Source organism: Hibiscus syriacus, unplaced genomic scaffold (genome assembly GCF_006381635.1).
Source record: "Hibiscus syriacus cultivar Baekdansim isolate YM2019G1 unplaced genomic scaffold, ASM638163v2 tig00111708_pilon, whole genome shotgun sequence".
Taxonomy (NCBI): domain Eukaryota; kingdom Viridiplantae; phylum Streptophyta; class Magnoliopsida; order Malvales; family Malvaceae; genus Hibiscus; species Hibiscus syriacus.
In genome coordinates, this window is record NW_024063159.1 from 2,372,004 (window position 1) to 2,387,254 (window position 15,251).

Below are 15,251 nucleotides of genomic sequence, written 5' to 3' on the forward strand. Positions count from 1 at the left end.
TTACCATGACATTTGCTTCAAGGGAACACAGCAGACATGCTGAAAAGTTTTGAAATCTAATCTATAACTTTAAATGGACCGTTTTAGAGTAGCCAAAAGATAGAAAAAGAAAACATAAAATCTGTCTGATTGGGAGGTGAGATCTACTTTTGGGTCACCATAGACACCTCAGGTACAAATCCAAGATTTCCAGGGATAAATATTTTGTCAAATTGCAGTAACTACTGTTTTGGAGCTTTGACGTTACTTTTTTCATCCCAGCACAGTGTCAAGTGATCCACTCACCAAGATTAGAAAGTTCACTCAGCAACATAAGACTAAAGAACCTTTAGCTTTTCAAGAAGCAACAGTAGACATCTATGATGCATTTTTGCTTGTGTTTTAGCATGATGCAAGTGGAGAAAATCTATTTCTATCAATGCTAAGCGCAGGTCACCACCAACTCCATCACCTAACAGTGATAAAGAACTGGTGGCAGAAAAAATAGCCAAGGTATGATCTCTTCTATGCCTGCAATTTCCACTGAACAATATTTCAGCAATGATGCTAGCGACTTTTTTATGTTAAGAGTATGCCCAAGAGTCAATTGGATTGAAAAAGATATACTAGCAATAATGCATATGAATCACTTAGAAAATGTGATTAAAGGTTGTCCATCAAGATAAACAAAATAATGAGTTGTTAAGTACCAATTGGATGAGACTCTTGGAACATGCCTTGCATAGAAATTTAAGAGTGATAATTAGAGATCCTTATGCATAAAAGTCATGTTCTAAAGTTATTCCAGATCACTGCATTGTCAAAAGATAGCATTGACTATGCTCAGAGACCAGTACATGTTAAGCCTCCTTACATGTAGAGTAAGCTACCAATCTCATAAATTGAAATATAGTGATACTGCGTAATAGCACAGGTTAACTGTTATAAGAACAAGCCCATTAAAAATGGCCCATACTATCTTAAAATTGATTTAATCATGATTGCAAAATACAAAGAGTTGTTGAAACATGTTTTTGGTTTGTTTTGGATGGATTTTGGTGTATTTTTCTCCAAAGAACATAAGTGCAGAATTTTCAGTATGCTTGCTACGAATTTTGGTTTGAAAATGTTTCTCCTTGTTGAAAAATCCATAAAATCAAGTTTTTAGCATCCAAACATGTCTTTTGCGAGGATTTGGTTGATCGGGTTTTTTTAAAGTGCCAAAACACCTTTCAAGGAAATGCATAACAGTTTAAATGCCAAAGTGTTTTTGAGAGAATCTTAGCTTTTGTTTGTAAAACAAAACTTGCTAGCACTTGTTCTTGATCCTTCTTTGAAGAAGGCTTAGGATTTGTCGCCGTGTGGATACCATTGGAGGCCAAGTCTTGACTTGGTTTGGTCTATCACAAGATTAAGAAATCTCAATCAAGTATGATTCTTTATCACATGGTATTATCTATTGTTTTACTCGTGCCAAATATTGTAAGCATGACTATTGGAGGATTTCGTTTATTTTTTCTTCTTTATTTTCCACTCTGCAATATCATGTCTAGGGTTTTGTTTGTCTAAGCTTACTAGACATTTGAGCATTTAATAGAATCCATCACCTATCTCATTTTTCTAAGCATCTCCTATGTTGTAGATTCTACTGTTTTGAAACCAAGCAAAACAGATTCAGTGTGTATAGTTATTTTCCAGATACGTGAAATCGACAAAAGGTAATCATGAAATAGAAAACAATTAGATGCATCAAGCTAATGTATTCCAGAAAGAAAAGAAAAAAACCTTCAATGAGAGGAATTTGGACCTGCAACTCTCCAACTTTGAGCACATATCAGCTAGTGCAAGCAAAATTCCCTCAAAATGTCTGGGGTGCAACGAGCCTTTTTGTAAGTGATGGTATAGATTATCAATAGCATTGGCCTCAAGAGCCAGTTTTTGCAGATCCTCCTTTCGTGCAATTAAAGCGGAGAAAGCAAAAGGAGCCTCATCTCCAACTTGACCAGGGTCGTCAAGAAGCTCAAGTAAAATATGTATTATTTTAGTTTTGATCCCTATATCTTGCAAGAAGTGGGGAGAGGCATTCCATATATGGAAAAAGGAATAGAAAACTCAAGGAAAGCCTAAAACTAGAGTCCTTCCCTTATATGTACATGCATAAGTATATTATTGGAAATGGTCAAAAGGGGTAAAGAATCTTTCTGAAAGTCTCAAATCTGACACTGAAAAGAGATGGATTAAACTGACGCAGACTGCACCAAATCACACTAGACAGCACAATAACAACATAATGGGTTCTATACGAATTGGAATTTAAAAAGAGAAAATGATTACCATATAAGTCATCACAACATTCAGAATTTAGATGGTTTGGCTCAGTTGAGTAGACAATGAGTTAATAGTACATAAAAAGAGCAGCCTCCTTTCTTACAATCTTATATAGTGATTTCTTTCTTTCCTTTATGCAATTTATCTTAACTTGTCCATCAAAACAAACTAACACTTAAATTTTTTTAATCAAATTGACAAAGAATACTATAAACTTATTTCCAAAACAAATAATAGCTCTAATATCTCCCAGTGATTGGTTATTGCATGACATATTTTAACGCGCAATCATCTTTTCCTAGAAAAATAAAAGAGTTCATCCTCATTACAACCTATGTTGCACTTATACGGATATGGGGACAGATACGGGGATGGAGACAGGAAACGGTAATTTTTAAAATTACAGGGTACGGGGACGGCAAGGGTAATACATATAAAAAATTTTAAAATTATAAATAGATGTAAAAAATCATAAATAAAATTAATACTTCATAGAAAATTAGAAAATAAAATCCATTAGTAAATCACAATATTAAAGTATCAAATCTCAAGACTCAAACAATAAATTAAGTCTAAAATAATATTAAACAACATAAATCAAACATTGTTGACATATTCATAGATCGATTCGCTCTCCATAAATAAACCATAAACAAATAAAAACATCTTCCTATATGTTGCAAATAACCTTTTAGACAATTATGTGTTCATGCATCTCAAGCCCAATGTATCCTGTAATATAAACATAAGTCACACATAAAATAAGAATTTACAATAAAAGTCCACCTATTCCTTTACACTAGTAGTATTAGAAACAAGCTTGGAAAACTCATCTTCAGAGCTCAATTCCGTCCTTTTTCTCCTACCTCTACACCAAACACTCTGCTCAGTAACAGTAGATTCCTCCATGGACTTGTCTCGAAAACCTGAAGTCTCTCCAAACCCGCCCAGGCTACCCATTCGGAGCCCCAACTCACATCCGGTTACAACAATCGGGTCGGAGCCGGGGTTGATAAAGAAAGGCCAAATCTTAGCAAGGCTATAAGATTAAGGATTTGCAGTTGAAAATAATGAGTCGTTGATCAATGGAGGATCCATATTGAAGGACCCTTTTTCATAAGAAATGGAATGGGGGTTGGAAACAAGATGGGTTATTTATAAATGGTGGGGAAAAAGTGGGTTTTCTTCTTCTTTTTCACTGGTTAAAGTTTGGGCTTTGAGGGGATTGGATAGTGAATAGAAAGGGTTTAATTTTGGGATTCCAAATGATCTGGGCAGTGTTCATTTATGTTACTCCTTTTTAAGTGGTGGTTGTTCTTTTCTGTCTCTACTGGCTACGCCATCCACGCTTCAAGAGCAAGTTGCCATTGGTGTCTGTCAACCAAAATTTCCCCTGGGGACGCATGCGATAGTCACATGGCGTCCTCGAAACGTCCTCGAGTAAGAATCAAAATGTTCCCAAGTACGTTCTGTTGGGAAATAAACCGAGTATGAGTAATTTTCCTATAACCAGATCAGTGAGAATGCAAAATAAAAGTGGAAAAATAATACTCGAAATTGATAACGGAGTTCAGCCAATTATGCCTATGTCTCCGGACTGCTGCAGATCTTTTACTTAAGAGAGAAAATTTACAGGTGTTTACAAAACACTCACAACTCACAAGAAAGCTCTCTAGTATTGGGAGAAAGAAATGATTTGGGATGATTTTGAAGCTAAATGGGTAAGGGTATTTATAGTTGAAGCTTAGGGACTAATCTTGTAAATACCCTAAAGTGTGAAGGGACTAAAATGTAATTAACTCTATTATATTTTTAATTCGGTGCCCCTTTATTGAAAAACTGCTCCCCCTTTATTGACTTTTCTTCCAATAATCTCCCAATTGAAGACTGATTTTAATTTGTCTTCACACCTCGATCAATGCAACAACATTTCTAGTTTTGTTATTATAGCATGCCAATTGAAGCTGAACACAACTTCAGTTTGTCCGTAGTCACCGTCTTTGTTAACATGTCTACCGGATTTTGAGTTCCACTAATCTTTGCAAGTTTTAAAATCCCATCTTCCAGAAGAGACTGAATAAAATGATATCGCAATTGTATGTGCTTCGTCCTGGAATGAAAAGACGGATTCTTTGTTAGATGGATAACACTTTTACTGTCATAATACATGACATAGTTTTCTTGTTTCTTGCCTAACTCTTCCAAGAAACTTTGGAGCTAAACCATCTCTTTGTTGGCTTCCGTAACAACGACATGTTCTGCTTCAGTTGTGGAGAGAGCAACTATCTTTTGTAGTTGAGAAACCCAACTCACTGTAGTTCCTCCTAGAGTATAGACATACCCTGTAGTGCTTCTTCTGATGTCAACATTTTCGGCTAAGTCAACATCTATATAGTCTGTCAGTATCGTATCTCCACCTTTGAAACAAAGTGCTTTGTTTGTGGTACCCCGCAGATATCTGAGGATCCATTTGACTGCTTCCCAATGTACCTTGCCCGGATTATTCATGTACCTGCTAACAGCTCCCATTGCATGAGCAATATCTGGTCTAGTACAAACTATGTCATACATCAGACTTCCAATTGCTAAGGCATACGGCACATTCACCATGTGTGCACGTTCTTCCTCCGTCTTTGGTGACTGTTTTTTGAAGAGTCTAAAATGAACACCTAAAGGTGTATTTACTAGTTTAACATTCTTGCATGTTGAACCTGGAGATTACTTTGTTGATGTACTCATCCTGTGATAACATCAAAGTCCCTGACTTTATCTCTTTCTTAATCCTCATCCCAAGAATCTACTTTGCAGTGCCCAGATCCTTCATAGCAAACTGCTTCAACAATTTTTTCTTCAAGTTTCTCTTGCATGTCTGAGCCTACAACGAGCATGTCATCAACATACAACAATAAAATAATGAAGCTATTGTCGAACTTTTTGATGTAGCAACAATGATCTGCTTGGCATCTGGTAAACCACTACTACCCATAAAGCTATCAAACTTCTTGTACCACTGTCAATGAGCTTGTTTTAAACCATACAGCTCTTCTTCAACCTGCATACCAGGTTTTTCTTGTCTGTCTCTATGAAGCCTTCTGACTGCTTCATATATATTTCTTCCTCCAAATCACCATGAAAGAAAGTTGTATTCACATCTAAATGCTCAAGATGTAGATTCTCTATAGCTACAATTTTCAATACCAGTATGATTGTAGATAGTTTTACGACTTGAGAAAAAATTTCATTATAGTAAATACCTTCTTTTTGCTGTAAACCTTTGACAACCAATCTTGCTTTGTAGCGTTTGCTCCCATTGTGCTCTTCTTTGATTTTGTAAATCCACTTATTATGAAGTACTTTCTTGTCTGGTGGTAATTCAGCTAATTCCCACGTTTGATTTGACATAAGCGAGTCCATATCATCTTTCATGGAAGACTCTCACTTGATTGAATCCTCCACCTACATTGCTTCATCATAGCACTCTGGTTCACCATTGTCAGTCAGCAATAAGTAGTGCAAAGAAGACGAATAACGCTGGGTTGGTTTAGGAATTCTGGAGGAGCGTCTCAGTTCTGGTGTGTCTGGTTCTTCTTGAAATGCTTCAGGACTGATCTGAACATCATTTCCAGAAATCTCCTCAAACTCAACAAATTCCTTTGTTTTAGCTTCGGTATTGGAGCTTCTTGATTCTATGGTTGACCTGTCTTTGTATATCACATTCTCATTGAAAATGACATCTTTTTTCTGATGATCTTTCGATTTTCGTAGTCCCAAAACCTATAACCGAACTCATCACCACAATAACCAACAAAGACACATTTGTTGGACTTGGCATCAAGTTTACTTCTTTCAGCAGAATCTATGTGTACATAAGAAATACAACCAAACACTCTTAAGTATGAAAGGTTTATTTCTTTATTGCTCCAAACTTCCTCTGGTATTCCACCATCCAAGGGAATTGAGGTCTCACGGTTGATCAGGTAAGCTGAAGTGCTGATAGCTTCAGCCCATAGCAATTTAAACTACCCGGCATGTATCCTCATTCTTCTGGCACGTTCATTCAGAATTCTGTTCATGCGCTCTGCTACGCCATTCTGCTGCGGTGTCATGGGAACTGTTGTCTCCATCTTGATCCCATTGTTTGCGTAGAAATCTCTGAATCTACTATTTCTATACTCTTCTCCATTATCAGAACTCAACCGCTTGACTTTCAAACCAGTCTCATTTTCCACCATGGCCTTCCATTTTCTGAAGGTATCAAAGACTTCTGATTTCTTCTTCAGAAAATAAACTCACACATTCCTTGTACAATCATCGATGAAGGTAACATAATATAATGAGCATGCAAGAGATGGAACTGGAGATGGTCCCCATACATCAGTATGAACCAACTCTAACTTTTTTTCCTTGGGTGTCTTGCCAATCTTTGCAAAACTGACTTTCTTTTGTTTGGCAAATATGCAATCCTCACATAGTTCGACATCTACATTCTTTAGATCCGACAGTTTTCCTTTTGAAAAAAGTGTTTTTATCCCTTTATCGCTTATATGGCCAAGCCTTTGGTGTCATAGGTTTGACTTTTCATTAGCATCTACTACTAAAATGATATTCTCTAAATTTGAGGTTACATAGAGAGTACCAGTCTTCTTACCACGAGCAATGATGAGTGCTCCTTTGGTAATCTTCCATTCACAGCCTAAAAAGGTTGTACTATATCCTTCTCCATCAAGCTGTCCCACAGAAATCAAATTTCTTTTGAGGCCAGGAATATGTCTCACTCCTTTCAGCTTCCAGGTGGTTTGGTTTGGCAACTTTAATCGGATGTCTCCTTTTCCGAAGATCTTCAAGGTTTCATCATCAGCTAGATGAACCTTCCCAAAATCACCACTGACATAGTTCTCCATGATTTCTTGGCATGAGGTGGAGTGGAAAGATGCCCTTGAATCCAAGATCCATGATTCAATCGGACTGTTGACGCTTAGAATCATGGCATCACCTGTCTCCTCTGTCATGTTGGCAGATTCTTGTGCGCCGATATCTTTCTTCAGTGCTCGGCAATCTCTTTTAAAGTGACCCTTATTGCCACAATTATAACAGGTAAAATCTTTCTTTCCCGTTCTTGATTTTCCCCTTCTGGATTTTGATCTGTAGCATTCCAACTGTCTGGTAGAGATGATAAGAAAATTAAAGCTTGAACTTCATCATCGAATTCAATTTCCATGGAACTTAATTGGGTTGTGATTGTGTTGTGTTCATTTAGATGTTGAGCCACTTATGCTCATTCCGTCATCTGCAAATTGAATAATCGTCTCATCAAATGAACTTTGTTTGAGGCTGATGATTTCTCATACATACTAGAGAGAGCCGCCATAAGACCCGTCGTGATCTTTCCTTTGCTATATTGAAATTAACATTGCAGGATAACGTCAGTCGGATAACTCCAAAGGCTTGTCTGTCGAGAAGAGCCCAATCTTTATTCTTCATGCCCTCTGGTTGTTTTCCTGAGAGAGGTTGATATAGATTTTTCTGGTACAAAAAATCTTCAATCTGCATCTTTCAAAAGCCAAAGTCCGCGTCATCAAACTTCTCAATTTTCACCTTCCCTTCTTCTGCAGCCATCGCTCCCACTCGAATCTGGCTTCGTTTGGATCGTTTCTGACAGTTCTTGTGAACCACCGTGTATTAGAACACCTTCGTCGACAAATTTGTATCGCCGATAATTTTTTTTTTACTATTCAAAAAATTCACTATTCATGTAAATAGTAATAAATAGTAACCTCACAAAAAAATTGACAAAATTCACAACCAAAAGCTCTGATGCCAGTTGTCGGGAAATAGACCGAGTACGAGTAATTTTCCTATAACCAGATTAGTGAGAATGCGATATAAAAGCGGAAAAATAATACCCGAAATTGATAACGGAGTTCAGCCAATTATGCCTACGTCGTCGGACTGCTGCAGATCTTTTACTGAAGAGAGAAAATTTACATGTGTTTACAAAACACTTACAACTCACAAGAAAACTCTTTAGTATTGGGATAAAGAAATGATTTGGGATGATTTTGAAGGTAAATGGGTAAGGGTATTTATAGTTGAATATTAGGGATTAATCTTGTAAATACCCTAAAGTATATAGGGACTAAAATATAATTAACCCTATTATATTTTTAATAAAAAATTAGGGCACAAAATTATGTGCCCTTTGTTGAAAAACTGCTCCCCCTTTGTTGATTTTTCCTCCAACACGTTCAACCATATCCTATTACGTGACACATCCCTGGTACGTACCCCAGTCGTCCCCGTATTGTCCCCGTGTTGGGGATGTATCAGATATTGAAACGTATGAAGAATTGTTGTCCTCGTGCTTCATAGATTACAACTTACCATATCTCATCCTTCTAGATATCTTCAAAGAAACATCATATAAATAGAATAGAGATATTTGGCGGCACAGATGAACCAAGGGAAGAAGAGAAAAGGGGGTGGGAAGGGCACCCCTAAAAATTTGAAATTCTCATAATTTAGGTATTTTCTATTAATAATATATTTCGCCCCTAAAATTTTATAAGTTCAATCCCTACCATAAAATTCTATCGTCTGACCTTGATTGACAGAGGCATTAGCACCTTAACTGGGTTAAGAGAATAATCATCGCATTTAGGAGTATAATCTAAATAAGCATATTCCTTTTGAAGAAGGACATTGATATAAATTCTAGTTTCTCCAGCCTCTTTTTGTTGTTTCCAAATTTTCTCAATCTCAAATTGATGTCAAGTTACACAAGAAGCAAACTTCTTTTCTTTCGACTAAATCCAAGTTTAAAAAAATGTAAACGAACTAATATATATTATACATATATGGATCAATTAAAAAGGAACGAAAGAAAACTAGCTACAATTTCAATTTTTTGAAAACTAGTATCCTCCTTTTTGTAATTTCAAATTTACATGCAAACTTTAATATTTAAAATTAAGAAATGTAGAAAATAACCACCTTCTTATTAGGATTCGCGAGAAGCCCCAACAGATTAGGGAAGGCGCCCGCATCAAGTACAACTTGAACTCCGGCATTGAAGCCAATAGCAAAGCTACCGAGAGCAGCAATTGACTGGACTATCATGTTATTAGTAATGGTGTTGTTGCAGTTATTATTTTTTTTAACTTCATTGATTGAATCAGTTAGGATTCCGACAACGGCAGGAACGACACCGAGCTTGAGGAAAGAAAGCTTATTGGTACAATTCTCGATTATTTGGTTTTTACGCTCGTGAAGGGCCCTGACCTTGACCTCATGGTCGACAGAGGCCAACCGCGAGAGTAGCTCGCTCGGCCGGTGCTTGTTGACGGTGACAATTGGCATGACAATGGAACTGGCAGTGGCGAGTCCCACAAAATTGTGTAATATAAATATAAGGAGAAACGAAATGTTTGGATGATTGTGTTTTTTTTCTTAATCTTGGTAAAGTTTTAACCTATGAAGCACGCGGACAACAATGCTTCCCACGTTTTAGTACCCGATACATCTCTAACACGGGGACGACATGAGGATGGCTGGGGTACATACCGGGGACCTTCCATGTAGCAGGGTACGGTTGAACTTACCTGTGGACATTTTGATTCTTATATAGGGATGTTTTGGGGACGCCATGTGACTATCACATGTATCCCCAGGGGTAATTTTAGTTGACAGGCACTGACGAAAACTTGCTCTTGAAGCGTGGATTGTGTATCCAGTAGAGACTGAACAGAATAACCACCACTTGGAAAGGAGTAACATAAATGAACACTACCCAAATCAATTTGCAATCACAAAATTAAACCCTTTTGATTCACTATCCAATCCTATCAAAACCCAAACTTTAACCAGTGAAAAAGAAGAAGAAAACCCACTTTTTCCCCACATTTTCTAAAGAACCTATCTTGGATCCAAGCCTCATTCCATTTCTTATGAAAAAGTGTCCTTCAATATGGATCCTCCATTGATCAACGACTCATTATTTTCAAATGCAAATCCTTCAGCTTATAGCCTTGTTGAGATTTGGCCATTCTCGATTAACCCCAGCTCTGACTCGATTATTGTAACCGGAAGTGAGTTGGGGCTCTGAATGGGTAGCCTGGGCGGGTTTAGAGAGACTTCGAGTTTTTGAGATAAGTTCATAGAGGAATCTACTATGACTGAGCAGATTGTTAGGTGTGGAGGTATGAGAAAAAGGAAGGAATTGAACTCTGAAGATGAGTCTTCCAAGCTTGTTTATAATACTACTAGTGTAAATTAATTGGTGGGCTTTTATTATAAATTCATATTTAATGTGTGGCTTATGTTTATATTACAGGCCACATTGGACTCGAGATGCATGAACACATAATTGTCTAAAAGGTTATTTACAACATATAGGAAGATGTTTTTATTTGTTTATGGTTTATTTATGGAGAGCGAGTCGATATTGGAATATGTCAAAAATGTTTGATTTATATTGTTTAATATTATTTTAGACTTAATTTATTGTTTGAGTCTTGAGATTTGATACTTTAATATTGTGATTTACTAATGGATTTTATTTTCTAATTTTCTTTGAAGTATTGATTTTATTTAAGATTTTTTACATCTATTTATAATTTTAATTTTTTTTATATTTCGTACCCTTGTCGTCCCCTACCCTGTAATTTTAAAAATTATCGTTTCCTATCCCATCCTCGTATCCGTCCCCATATTCATATCAGTGAAACATAGGTTTTAACTTAAACATGATTTCAATCGATCTTTCCATTTTCCTTTTATTTTTAGCAACAATTTGACATTTCATTTCCCCTCGAACATCACGACCTCCTTTTCAAATTTCACCGTTAGTTTTTCACATACGTCTACTACATTATTTAAAAATGTATTTTAAAGTTCATTTTATCAATATCTCATATTCATATAAATATTATTAAATTTTAAAATGATCGGTTGAATTTATTAAGTGAATTCAGTGGATAAAGAGAGTATATTTTTACCTAATTGCAAGGTGTATATGTGTCATTCGTAATTGAGAAATGTTATGAACATATATTACCTTGTAACCATATTATATTATTTAAAAAAATAATGAATAAATCCATGGATTACATTTTCATATATGCTTCAAAGACTGTTTTTTACCATTTGATGTGCGAGTGGCGGCAACGATCAGATGGATAAATACAAACTGTCGACCTTTGGCATTACATGAGGGAAATTTATGGAAGAATTTTATCAGACTTGGTTGAATATTTTGTTATTTATTGTAGTTTTATGCTTTATTAGACGTGGTAATATATAGATTCGATAGCCCTTTATGTTCTTTCAAAGAATTCTCAACATTTCTTAATAATCAAGATCAATGTGAGCAAGATTTGGACAGGAAGTAAGCTCGTCCAAACTACATTCAGCCCCTGAGAAACTTCCAAGGCCCTGTTCCTATTCCTATCCTGCAAATGCACCATATAGTTTTCAATTCGAATTCTTCATATGTTAAATGTTACTTACAGGTGATCTGTTGAATCAAAATAGAGTAAAGACTCTAATTGATCGAGAAGAAGAAAAACTCTCTTTAGAATAATCTCACAAAATTGCAAAAGGGAAGAACTCTTAAGAAAGCTTTCAAATGCTTGTAATTAGCTTTGATTATTGGATGATAAAACTCAAATACAAGTAGGGTATTTATAGGTTACAAGAAACAATCTAAACTACTCATTAAAATAATCACAAAATAATCTAAACTATTGAAATTAAAACATGAGAAAAATACTTAATTTTCACCTAACTAAATTGATGTAAGCAATGACATCAAAACTAAATTGATGTAAGCAATGACATCAAATTAATTTAAGTGTGAACTTATTTAGGCTAATATTGAATTTTCAACACTTCCCCTCAATGTTAGCCTCCATTATTTGAATCACACCATGCTGACGACGGAAATGTTCAAATTTTCAAACACTCGAGCTTTTTGTAAACAAGTAACAAGTCAGCAATTTTCTCATCTGTCTTGATTTGCCTCATCTTAATCTCTTCTTGCAAAACTTTTTCCCTAACAAAGTGGTAATGTACTTCCACATGTTTAGTTCTTGCATGAAAAACAGGATTCTCCGCCAGCCAAATTGCCGATTGGTTGTCACAGTACAACAAAATTGCATAATCTACTGGTTGATGTAGATTATTCATCCACTGTATCAACCATGTACTCTTTTGAACTACCATTGTTGCTGCTTGGTACTCTGCTTCCGTAGTTGACAAGGACACAGTCAGTTGTCTCTTGCTACACCATGAAATTGTTCCAGAGCCATGCTTAAACACATACCCAGTTGTTGATCTCCTGGTGTCATGATCTCCTGCATAATCAGCATCACAATAACCAACTAACTTGCAGTCTTCACCTTTCTTGTACAAAAGACCATAATAAATTATACTCTTCACATATCTCAGTATTTTTCGAACTGCTTCCAAGTAAGGCTTCTTTGGATTTTGCATATACCGACTCATCATACCAACTGCATAAGAAATGTCAGGTCGGGTCAAGGTTAAGTAGATCAGACTACCTACCAATTGTTGATACATTGTTGCATCTTCCAAATCTTTTCCTTCATGTGCACACATTTTAACATTTGGTTCCATTGGCGTTGAAGTTGACTTGCATTCGAGCATTCCAAACCTCTTCAACAAATCTTTAGCATATTTCTGTTGACACAGAAATATTCCTTCGTGTGTGCGATCAACCTCTAGACCAAGGAAGTGCTTAAGTTGTCCAAGTTCCTTCATCTGGAAACGAACTGATAAATTCTCCTTCGTCTGAAGAATTTCTACCTCGTCATCACCGGCTATTATTAAGTCATCCATGTACACTAGCACGATAGCTAGCTTACCTTCATTAGGTTTGATAAACAAGCTAGAATCTGCATGTGTTACTGAATAGCCACTTTTCATTAGAAATTCATCAATCTTACTATACCACGCCCTAGTTGCTTGTTTCAATCAGTAGAGTGCTTTTTTGCAACTTATACACATATTCAGGATGATCTTAACTCTGAAAACACATCGTTTGGGTCATGTAGATCTCTCGATCTAGCTCTCCATGAAGAAAAACATTTTTCACATCCATTTGCCACAAATTCCAGTCTTTGTTGGCTGCAAGTGCAAGTAGGACTCGTACGGTTGTAAGCCACTGGACTAAATGTTTCATCATAGTATAGTCCATACTGTTGTGAGAAACCATGAGCTACCAGTCGTGCCTTGTACCTCTTGATTGACCCATCTGGACGTCGCTTTATTTTGTAAACCCATTTACAAGATATGAGTTTCACATCTTTTATCTCTGATACAAGATCCCAAGTTTGATTTTGCTGAAGTGTATTGATATCTTCTTTCATAGCTGTCATCCACTAAGAACTCCGCGATACTTCTTCGAATGTCTCAGGCTCTGTTACTTCTTCAATTATAGTTGCATTGGCATATTTGGGATTTGTCCTTCGTATTCTTGTTGACCTTCAGAGTTAAAATTGTGAAATTGATTCTTCTGTTTCACTAGGCCCACATTCTTCGTTTGGTTGTTAATACATGTCAGTTTGCCAAGGATTCTAAGTCACTCTTTGTTCGATATCATCGCCATTTAGATCTCCTGATTCATCTGAGCTTGTTTGAAGTTGAACAGTATGCTCCCCTATCTTTTGTTGCAGCTTGTCTCTAAATTCTCTCGAGTCTGGCAACATCTCCTTCTCTGAGGACCACCAAGAAGATGCTTCATCAAATACCACATTTTGTGACGTGTAACATCTATCACTCATTGGATCACAATATTTCCATCATTTTCTCTGGTTGTCATATCCCACAAAGATACATCTAACAGCTTTCTTGTCAAACTTGCTTCGTAAATGATCAGGAAAAAACACATAACATACACAACCAAATACTCGAAAGTAGTTTCTCAAAAGGTAAAACAATCCTAACGTTGGTTGAGTAAGTCTGTTGATCACAAAAGCTGCAGTCTTCATTGCTTCAGCCCAAAACCTTCCAGGTACGTTCTTTGCATGTAGCATACTTCGATAAATTTTTGCAAGATGCCGGTTTTTTCTTTCTGCTACACCATTCTGTTGTGGCATGTTGGCACAAGTGTACTGATGACGTATTTGGCATTCCCTTAGGTATTGAGAGAACTCATTTGATCTATATTCTCCTCCGTTGTCTGTGCGCAAGCAACATATTTTCTTTCCCACTTCTCCTTCAACTGAGTCTTTTAACTCTTTAAACTTTGAGAATGTATCAGATTTTTCTTTCATAAAGAAAACCCACACATACCTAGAGAAGTCATCAATGAATATTACCATGTACCGCATACCGCTAATTGACTGTTGCTTAACCGGTCCGAACACATCAGAGTGAACCAACTCTAACGGTTCTTTTGCTTTAAACTTCGACTCGTCATATGATAATTGGTGTTCTTTACAATATTGGCATCTCGCACAGACCGTGTCTATTCTCACGTCTAGTTGAGGAAGCCCTTTAAGCATCGACTTCTTCATCATCACACTTAGCTTGGAATAGCTAACGTGACCTAACCGCATGTGCCATAGATATGATGTCTTATTTTTATTTGTCATGTCTACATATGCAGACTCTGCTGACATCGCATAGATTGACTCCAAACGTCGTCCCTCTATTATTGGTGTTTATGAGATTTTGACGTCACGATAAACCTTCACGTCTTGGAGACCAAATAAGACATAATGGCCTGATGATGTTAATTGAGTCACAGATAGCAAATTTTTCTTCATTCCTGGGATATGATAAACATCTTGAAGTTGCACATGGTTAGAATTATATCGAGGCGTAACTATCGTCTTACCGATGTGAGTTATCGGTAATCTTGAATTGTCAGCTGTCACCACCACACGACCTCTATTGTACTCAGACAGGTTTTGCAACTTATGTTT

The 15,251-nt window shown here is 36.5% G+C and overlaps 1 pseudogene; it reads right to left on the reverse strand.

Annotated features, from left to right (window-relative positions):
• The window catches only part of LOC120168071, a 39,521-nt pseudogene extending 36,254 nt beyond the window's left edge, over nt 1–3,267 (reverse strand).
• Between the last annotated feature and the right edge of the window lie 11,984 nt (nt 3,268–15,251).